This window comes from Fundulus heteroclitus, unplaced genomic scaffold (assembly GCF_011125445.2).
Source record: "Fundulus heteroclitus isolate FHET01 unplaced genomic scaffold, MU-UCD_Fhet_4.1 scaffold_794, whole genome shotgun sequence".
Classification (NCBI taxonomy): Eukaryota; Metazoa; Chordata; class Actinopteri; order Cyprinodontiformes; family Fundulidae; genus Fundulus; species Fundulus heteroclitus.
Genome location: NW_023397246.1, coordinates 40,715 through 51,100, shown reverse-complemented (window position 1 = coordinate 51,100; position 10,386 = coordinate 40,715). Strand labels below are relative to the sequence as shown.

Genomic DNA, 10,386 nt, shown 5'->3' with positions numbered 1-10,386 from the left:
CCCCGTCCCATTCCCACAGCACGATGCTACTACCACCACTATGATTCACTCAGGGGATTGTGTGTTCAGGATAAGTGCAGTGCCAGATTTCCATCCTCATGTAAGTCAGAATTTCAGTCTCGCTCTTATCTGACCAGAGCACCTCCTTCCACATGTTTGTTCTCCCCACATTGATTGTGTGAAAAATGCAACATCTTATCCCTTTCTTTTAATGATAACCCCCACTATTCATATACCCCATATTTATGGAATGCAAACAGTTGTTCTGTTGACAGATTCTCCCCCCTGAGCTGTGGATCTCTCCGGTTTCTATAAAGTTACCGTTGGCTTTCACGTGGTTGATGTCCTTAAAGAAGGGGAACTACTACCCCAGTGGCTTCCAAGTCTTTCCTCTCAGGATTTCCCTGAAAGGAAAACCATTTTCCTTTCTTCCAAGTCTTTCCTTTCCTTTCGTTTTCCTTTTTTTTTTTTTTACTTTGACAAGATTCCTTGTCCCTGGTGAAAAAAAGTATCCCCACAGGATTCTGTTGCCACCACCATGTTTTACTGATGTGTCCAGGGTGCTGTGTAAGTTTTCCACCCATTTTGCAAGTAGGTCAAAAAGTTACACACATTTCCTGGATCCACTACAAGGTGTGTGGAAAACACACCTTGTAGTGGATTTCCCAGACGGTCGAAGCACAGCATCACCAGCCTGAATGATTCTCTGATTGGAGGATTTTACTTTACATGAAGGCTACCGGTGTGTCTGCATATATTCTGTTGGCAAGAAAATATTACCTTATAATCTGATAAGACATCTCCAATCAGGTTTGTTAGAAATATGTTGAAACACAAGTACTATTTTTCAGATTGGAGGTTTTGACCATAAAAATGGGACTTTGTTGGACCTTTTTTCAATAATTGCTTTCCTGCTTTCCCATCCATCCATAAAGGCCAAATTTTGGAGCACAGACGTAAAGGGTGCCCGGTCAACAGGTTGCCCCCTAAGCTGTGGATCACTGAAGTTCCTTCAGAGTCCCAATACTGCTTTATGATCAATGGCCTCCATGCCCATTCTTCCAAGTTGGTTTAGGTAGGCAGCTGCATTTTGTTAAGTTTACATCTGTGCCATACTCTTTCTATTTTCTAAGGTTGGATTGAGGGGGCCTGAACACCTTTGCAAAAAAAAGAGATTACTGTCACTCAGTGTTTAGTGGCTCAGTGTCATCCCCTGTAGTGATTTTTTTCCCCTTTCAGAAACCTTTATTATGTAGGTAAAATATCCCTGATCGTCTAGTGATAGCACATGTTGAGCGTGTAGAGGGCCAAAGCACTTTGCAGCTATTACTAGCTCTGTTGCAACATCCGCCCCCTCCCTCCAATTGTTGAGACACCTCTAAAATCCTGAAACGTCCACACCCCTTAAACCGACACCTACACATACCACCGCTGCTGCATAGTGATCCCTATAATCCGACAGGCTCCGTCAGTGACTGATAGCTATTGTTGCATTGGCAACCTTTTGTCATCTGACAAAGAGATGTGGCTTTGGCCCTCATCCCTCTGCATCATCCTCTTCCTCTCTCTCTCTCTCTCTCACTCGGGGTATGTGCAGGGGCCCCCAGCACCCCTATCATGATGAACGATGGAGTCCCAAGGATTGGTGAGAAGGAAGAGGGTGGGGCGTGACAGTGCCTAAAAGGCTATCTTCATCCCAGGGAACTGATAAAAAAAGCTTAATGGCATAAAACAATTTAAGCCAAATGGTTTGCTGTCAAAATCAAACAACCAGCTTCATTAACACATAGAATAAGATATTGACATTATGGAACAGGCGTTAACCAGCAACTGACATGTTTTCCCTGTTCAGACATTCTTATTTTTGCTCATTTTGCTTGTTTATTATTATGATAATGAAGTCACAGTGTTGGTGTCATCAGGAGAAATCTAGCACTTTGGCCTGGTTCCATTGCTAATGTATGCAAGAGTTGCTCCCCCCCCCACCCCTCACATCTCTGCCAGGAGGAAGCTACGAACCAAAATGGCTTCTAATTGAGCAACCAGAAACAATAAAACACAAAGACCTGTGAGGAGATATACACGAGATACTGTGAACGATTTGTGGAGTTTTAAATCTAGCTTTGAAACACCGTTCCCTAATATGTTCCTGTGATCGCCAAACCACTGCACACGATAAAGAAAAACAGGGCTTTGTTTTTTTTTTCTTTTCTTTTCCTTCGTGACAGCAAGGATTTCAATGTAATGAGTGGGAGTGACAGAGCACTACTGACAAGCTTAAAGCACTATAAATGTTGGGACAATACGAACTGGCAGACTGAATGCTTGTGATTTCGCTCTTTAGAAAGGCGAAGACACGTTTTTTTCTTCTGCTTTCCTCCCTTTCTTTCTTTTTTTTTTATCACTCCTGTTTTTTTGTACCCGTGCCATTTGTCTCAATGGCCCCTCAGTGCACCGTGGGGAATAGCAGCAGCACTTGCGCCATGTGTGAGACAAAGAGAAAGGTCTGTTTCAACACCATCAATCCGCAATCCCACACAGTGACGAGCGAGAAGATAGTCACCATCTGTGGACGTGTTTCTCATCACTCTGCCTAAAAGTAAAAATGTACCAAGCAAAAGTTAAAGTGTGAATGCCTCAGTGTGGCATTTTGTCTAGGTGTTTTGGAGATACCCCCTCCCACTATATTCTGCTTTGCCTTTATTTCTAAATAGTCGTGGCATTTACAGCACACGTCCACACGCGACATGGTGTTAACGCTTTTTGTATGTTAAAAGACACAGATTATTATTTTTTTTTCTCTTTCCACTTTTTGCCTGCACTTCCACGTCACTCTGCCTCTACGGTCGCTGTCTGTTCTTCCCTCATTTCCCCCCCTTTTTTCTCTTTTTCCTTTCATTCCTTGTCCCTGGCTGCAGCACAGCAGCCATTAGCTTACAAATCCAGCCTTTGATCTCTGATTTGGGCGGATGCCTGGGAGAGGAGGGGCACTCTGGGGTGTGTGTGTGTGTGTTGTGTGGGTGTGTGTGTGTGTGTGTTGTGTGGTGTGTGTGTGTGTGTGTGTGTGTGTGTGTGTGTGTGTGTGTGTGTTCTTACGCACCTATACAACAGTGGACCTTGGCGTGGTTACACAGTCACAAGAGGGGACTACAAAAGCAAACAGGGGGACATTTTTCAGGTCCCCTGTTTGACATGCTTTAAATCAGGTCCAAATCCATCTCTAAATCCCTTTCGGACATTTTTTTAATTTTTGCAAAGAGTGGACCTGAAAGTGTGTGAGTGTTAATGACTATAATCAGCAGTGCCTCTGCTGGATAAAGCATTAGTTAACAACTTATTCACAACATGTCGTTTACACACACCACACCATTATAATATGAATGGGTTGTGCCCAAAGGAGTCTTGTAGACTGTAGAGGGTCAATTATGCAAATTACTTAAGAAGGAAGTCTCTTGAAACATAGTTTGATCTTTTTTTTCTTTTCTTGTGTTTTAGCTAAACTTTGTATTAAAATAAAGCATTCAAAATCAGAAAAGTAAAATTGATTTTGATTCTAAAATGTCAACAACAAGAAATAGAACACGATGAGGATAGAATCAGAGATAAAATATTCAGTAAATACCTTTTGTATTAAATAATTATTCAAGAATAATGGCACAATCTGACTTTGGCCACAGCTTTAAACCTGCATTTAGAAATGCACATTTTAGATATTGATTCCAATTCCAAAAACAGAGATCACCTTGTCCTGTGTGGAATAATAGAAGTCCGCTGTTTGCTGGTACCACAATGACACAAGTTCCCTTTTAGATAGCATGGGGTGATACTGGACTCTACCAATTGTGTGAACATAAAAGAAGCTAACCTACCCCTATAAAACACTATACTTTATTTGCGAAAAGGCATTTTTTACACAATATAAAGGCTGAGTTTTAGTAAATGAAAAGTAAGATAATTTGTTACTTTTTTATTATTACAAGTATTTGGCATCTGTCTTTACAAGCTTTAAACATGTTTAGTCCTTAAGTACTAAAATGACAAGTTTTCACAAGGACTTGATGTCAAAAAATTTTTTAATTGTATCTGTGTACTTTGGTATACATGTAGGTTTTTGGGTTCCTAGCATTGATGCTCAAAATGTCCAGTATAATTCTCAGTACTTTTGGAGCCTGTTTTCTCTTGCTGTTATCTTGTTGTACATACAGTATTTTACAGCTTTCCAGTCTCTGTCATTATCCCTTAGAATCTGATTTTCATCTATGCATCTCTGACAGTGCACTTTTCCAGGCATCTTCATTTCTTTCAGGAAGTCTTTGAAATGGCTTTCAACAATGTCTCCCTCAGTCATTGACCAGGGCCTTCTGGATTTCCTGTAAAAAAAATCATTAAAGTTACTAAAGGTATGGATAAATGAAAGTGATATATTATGTCAACAAATGTAAAGAGATTACATATGTACATTTTTCTTTAGTCAACGATTTAACATACCTTTTTTAATTGATTGCAATGAGGATTTATTAATGCCACCCATTTGTTTTTAGAAATAGCTGCCCCTTCTTCAGGAGGTTCTTCCTCTGAGTGTACTGGAATAACAAATATGGGCAATATTTATAATTGATTGAAGTGATTTTATTTTTATTTAACCAGGATATGGTTCCATTGAGACAACATTTTTCAATAGTCCTGGCCAAGAGGCATCAATAATTATATACAGAAAAAGTTATATTGTTGAAAGAAAACGACAAACTATAAAAACAGGTACATTTTATTTAAATTAGCCTCAAAACCTTGTTGCTTTGAACTAAGAAAGGTTCAGTTAATTTTAATGAAGGAAGTTCTATTAGGAGTGTGCTGAATGATCAAGAGTCTTCTTGCCCAACTCAGTCCGGGCAAGGGACAGAAAAAAGCAGCAAACTGTGAATGAAAATTATACTAGTCGGAATTTCTCAGTGCAATTGGAGTACAGATATAGGATGGCAGAAGTACAAGAAATGCTTTGTAAATGAATGTTATCCAGTGGGAATTACTACCACCAGACAAATCAGGCCATCTTCACGCTGAATATAAATCACAAAGGGGTATTGGCATTTTGAGTTTGTGTTGAACCTTAGAGAAGAGAGATAAAGGGAGTCTAGCATCCTAAGACATTGAGATCTACAAAAGATCTCCATAGTCCAACACAGACATACAAATTACGGTAAAAACTTCCTGTTTATCCACACTAAAAATTATTTCTAGGGGCTCGGCTACCAAGTCAGCTGACATTAAATACAAAGACTCTATTAAATGACGTCCCTTAGATTTCTATTTTCCAAAAATGTGAGTGCTTCAAGTACATCAACAGCAGGGAAAGGTGCCAAATTTTAATCCTCACCAAACAAAACTGGATAGGTTTTCTTTTGTTATGATGCAGCAGAAACAGTCCATTTGGAATAAAATAAAAATCCAAATTGTAATAAAATGCCTGTGAAAGAAGCAGAAGGGGTCCTATATCACCCAACAGTTAAGATAAGATAAGATAAGCTTTATTGATCTCACAATGGAGAATTTTTTTGTCACTAAAGGAGCTGCTCAGCTCCTCTACAGTCTGGTGCAGGGGGTGGAAGGTGTTGTCCATGATGGATGTGAGGTTGGACAACACCCTCCTCTCAGCGACTTCCTCCACAGAGTCCAGAGCGCAGCCCAGGACAGAAGTGGCCTTCCTCACCAGCTTATTCAGCCTCATTCTGTCCCGCTCTGTGCTGCCAGGAGCCCAGCAGACGACAGTGTAGAGAAGAGCTGAGGCCACCACAGAGTCATAGAAAGTTTTTAGCAGGGGCCTGCTCACACCTAAGGACCTCAGCCTCCTCAGGAGGTAGAGGCGGCTCTGGCCCTTCTTGTATAGAGCGTCGTTGTTATGAGTCCAGCCCAGTTTATTGTTGACGTGAACACCCAGGTATTTGAAACTCTCCACAGTTTCTATGTCCTGCCCCTGAGTGAGTGAGGTGGGGGTCTTCTCCTGAAGTCGATTACCATCTCCTTGGTTTGCTGGTGTTTAGACACAGATGGTTCTTCTCACACCAGTCCACAAAGTCCCTGATTACCGACCGGTCTTCAGCAGGCCTGGGGGGGGGGGATGCCGTCCGGTCCAGAGGCTTTCCTCTGTTTCAGCCTCGTCAGCTGACCTCTCACCTGCATTGGCGCGATTGTGAGGGGGAAGGCAGGCAGGGCCGAAGGTGTGGATGGGTCGGTCGTTGATAAGAATGGCGGTGGGGGGGTGGGTAGATCTCTGGAGGGCTGGTGGTTGGAGACGTGTGGGGAGTTGATGGCAGGAAGGGGGCCAGTGTGGGGGGAGTCAAACCGGGTGAAGAATGTGTTCAACTCATCAGGTAGATGAGGTTGTGATCCAAGCGTCCCAGTTGGGAGAGGGGGGCGGAGGTGTAGGTGTTTTTAACATTGGTATAAAAAAGGTCCATGGTTTTATTGTCCCTTCTTGTACACTTGACGTACTGGGTGAGCGTGCGGAGGGTGGAACGGAGGGAGGCATGGTTGAGGGAGTTATGCAACATTAATGTAAAAAGTTTGGAAATTTCTACATAATAAGATTATTGATAAAGGATCATGAAAGTATCAAATCTTGACAATTTTTTTGAATATATTATTACATGCAGTGGAAAATATTAGACATATAACATACCGTTTTGAACTGATGGCAATGAGGGTTTCTTTGTGCCACAAATTTTCTTTGTTAAAGTAGATGCCTTTTCTTCAGAATGTGCTTCCTCCAAGTGTCCTTAAAAAACAGAGGGGAAAAATGTTGTGGTTGAAAGTGATTTATTTTCTAACATTCCTCACTACATGCAATGAAATTTTTAGAGTGATATCATACTCATGTCAACTGATGGCAGTGATGATTTCTTGCCAACAATTTTTTTGTTGAATTGGATGCATTTTCTTCAGAATTTGGTCGTGCTGAAATAACACAGACAGCAATTTTTATAGTTGAATAAAGTAATTTACATTGTTAGTGTTATACACTGCATGCAACCTAAGATCTTGCCTTCTTGACATGTGGTAGTACTCTGCACAGACTGGACATCTGCATCTGAGTCGCAATACTCCTCTTGAGCTGCAACATGTTTATAAATACTCATCCCTCAGGTTAGTGCCAGTCATTTCTTGGTGAATACTGAGTATACTCTCTAAGTTATCCCATCTCATCTGTTGTTTGTGTACTGGTATGTGATGAACAGAGTATGTCCTGTGAAAACATTGGAAGAATTCATAAATATTAGGGAGGGTGGTATTTAACAGGTTCTTGCAATATCTCTCCATGTATCACTGACTGACTGTTAAATAGGTGTTATTAATAGGTGGAAAATAGGTCCTAATAATTTACATGGTAATCCAAAGTATCTGATAATTTTATTGTTATGCATCCATAAAGATTTGTATTTAAAAAGTAATTTGACAAGCTACAAACAATTTGATAAGTTCCAATTTTTTTCACACAATTTACAATTTTTTGTGTTCTCTAATTACAGATATGAGTTAAATTCTGCTGTGGGTCTATCCAAATGCCCTTATTGAGTAGGTACACTTTAGCCAAAACAGAAGTGCATCAGTGGTTACCATGATACGTTCTGCTCAAATAGTGCAGTCAGTAAGGAAGAAGATGCACACATGCACAGGGAGAACATGCAAACTCCATGCAGAAAGACCCAGGGTTGGATTTGAACCCAGAACCTTCTTGCTGCAAGGCAACAGTGCTAATCTCAGCACCACTGTGCAGCCCAGATTTTATACAAGATTATACAAAAATCCCTTATACAGACACAAATTCCTATCTATAAACACATAAAGATAAAATTCTCACATATTTTGGTTCACAATGTGGAAAAACTGCAACTACATATTTAAATTTAGAAAGCACAAAATATGAGTGAACTTTGGTCCCTAAGAGTCATATTCAATAAACATGAGCAATTTATACATTACAGTCAAATCTCTGCCAATGATAAGTATTGTCATACAGTAAATAGACGTAATTGTACACACCACTACTTGGGACTTGAAAAAACTTACTGTATGTGTATCTTGTCCTTGGTTTTTTACTTCATGGTGTTGTTCTGTTTGTTCTCCTGGAACATTTTTCTGCTCTGACTGGATCTGGAATGAAAAACACACATTATCCATAGTATTGCAGCAAACAAGAAAAGCACAGCAAAACATTTTATATAAAACCATGCATGAATGCATCCTTACCATTTCACCAATGCATAATTCCTCTGGAATGTGACTCAGGTGAGTGTCAGTCATTTCTGGGTAAACACAGATAACACTCTGTGAGATGTCTGTGAGATCTTTTCTGGTAGTTGTGGACTGCTATGCGATTAATGGAGTTGGTCCTGTAAAAACATTGGTAGAAATCAAAGTAAATACTATTTACCAATTACCATTTAGGCCCCTGACTGCTTTGTGTAATTATCAGTTGTATTTTCTGTGAAAAAATACCCTGTAAATATCAAGTCTGCTATATATTATGTGACGTTACTTTAAAATGTGTTTATTTTTTATTTACATCCTAAGTAATTTCACCATGGTAACACATTGTGACAACAAAGTTTTCTTGATTCAGGATTCCTGACATGTTGTGTTTAAAGACATTTTTAATATCTAGCATTTTAAAATATTTTTTTAGTTCATTACAGGTTTCTACTTAGAATATATATACCACATCTCTGTGTTTAAGGGGGTGGTCACAGTTCTGTAGCAGCACAGCCATTAATCACATTTGCATCAGAACAACAGGCCTGCAAACATGTTTGCACCTCACCCTTCCCCCTTCCCATTCCAGCATGCTTTCAGCTCGAAACAGAAAATAAGTATTGGCACAATAGAAGTATACCATTGTAAGTTTCTGTAAAACAAAAATTTACAACTAGAGATAAAAACCCCTGGATGGAAAAAAAACCTTTTATGGTCTAATGTATATAATTAACAAATTGCAAAATTATGTTTCCTGACACTCCTAAAAAATTCAGGTGAAAATGAATTAAATAGGTCCTCTGGATGCATTTGTCTTTATTGAAATGTTTCATCTCTTTTCCAAGACACTTCTTAAGTCTGTGGGGCTATTGATAAACCCAGCCTTGTAAGCAGTGGCTTTGATTTCAACAAAGTTTCAACAAAGAAGAACCCATCCAGAGGACCTAATCCTTGTAATTTTACTCACAAATGAAGGTACACAAATACTGGAAATCCTATAAAGCATTAACTTACATTTTTCCACAGTGTTATCCAAAATGTCAGAGGATTTTATCTTTCTACATATACACAGACCTGTACTACCATGACAAACTATGTCTTTAGAACATTTGGGCAAAACCTTACATGGCAATATATTACATACTGTAATACTAAGATGGTGTACAAGGGCTGAATTGAAATGTTATACCTGTATAACACAGAAAACTCCAGAGAGTCTGATATACTAATTTAACAAACATACCTTTCTCCTTGTTGATGAATCTTTTGTAAAATGTGTCTTTATCCCTCCCAGAAGAAGTGAAATGCAAAGCTTCTGTTTCTGGACAAACCCTTTTATGTCTCATTTTTCTCTGAAATATTTAGGAACAATCACATGGCAAGTGGTTAACTAGGGAGAGTTTGTAAAAGAAAACAAAGTGATGTATATATGATAAAAACATTCATTAGAAGTTAAAATGTGAACCTTACCTTGTTGTGGTTTGAAAGATGTAGATAAAAAGTTTCAAAAGTAACCTAGGTAAATTTGCCTACCTATTGGAAGGCAAGATGTATACGTAATAAGATTAAAATGGCTGCAAAAGGAGAAAAAACTCTCAATTGTGACTTTTGTCGCAACTGTTTCACAAGCCTTAAAAGAAGAAATTCGTCTTCTGCCCTGAATATATACCCACAATCCTGACAACTTGCCTGGACAAGGATTGGTTTTTAGAAATGTGATGTGGATGACCATGACTGGGAACCTGAAACAGAGGGCTCCAATTATGAGGAGTTGTAAGTTAATATCTAATATATTTGTAGTACATAATATTTCAATTTTTTAATCGAATATCTCTAAAATTTCAAATCCTAAAAAAAACCTAGAAAAACAGAAATTCCAAACCCATTATTACTAACTGTTAGTGAATCTGCTTGTCTGGATTGGTTTCTAAAAGCTTTAGTCTTGTAAATGTTTCTTCTTTGGGATGGATGTATGGATTGGAATGAAAACACCAGCACATTTCCCCTGTGTTTGGACGTAAAGAGTTGTCTTTTAATTCAGGAATGGTCCTTCGGCACATCAACATTAACATGCCGATTAAAGTACCCTACCTAAAGGTTGCTATTGTTCAGCTGGAGTACTGTGACAGAGGTTGTGTT

The 10,386-nt window shown here is 39.2% G+C and overlaps 2 long non-coding RNA genes across 3 annotated transcripts; both read right to left on the bottom strand.

The window, feature by feature from the left end:
• Positions 1-4,547: 4,547 nt before the first annotated feature.
• LOC118562019 lies at positions 4,548-6,953 on the bottom strand. The gene is made up of 3 exons (XR_004930443.1): positions 6,869-6,953; positions 6,677-6,772; positions 4,548-4,583 (listed from the first exon to the last, which is right to left on the bottom strand). It is a non-coding gene; the product is annotated as an uncharacterized LOC118562019 (long non-coding RNA).
• Positions 6,954-7,191: 238 nt separating this feature from the next.
• Positions 7,192-10,046, bottom strand: LOC118562018. Of its 2 annotated transcripts, XR_004930442.1 has the most exons (5): positions 9,718-10,046; positions 9,491-9,599; positions 8,245-8,300; positions 8,065-8,148; positions 7,192-7,240 (listed from the first exon to the last, which is right to left on the bottom strand). It is a non-coding gene; the product is annotated as an uncharacterized LOC118562018 (long non-coding RNA). The 2 variants fall into 2 exon arrangements; XR_004930441.1 differs by having other exon boundaries at positions 9,491-10,046.
• Between the last annotated feature and the right edge of the window lie 340 nt (positions 10,047-10,386).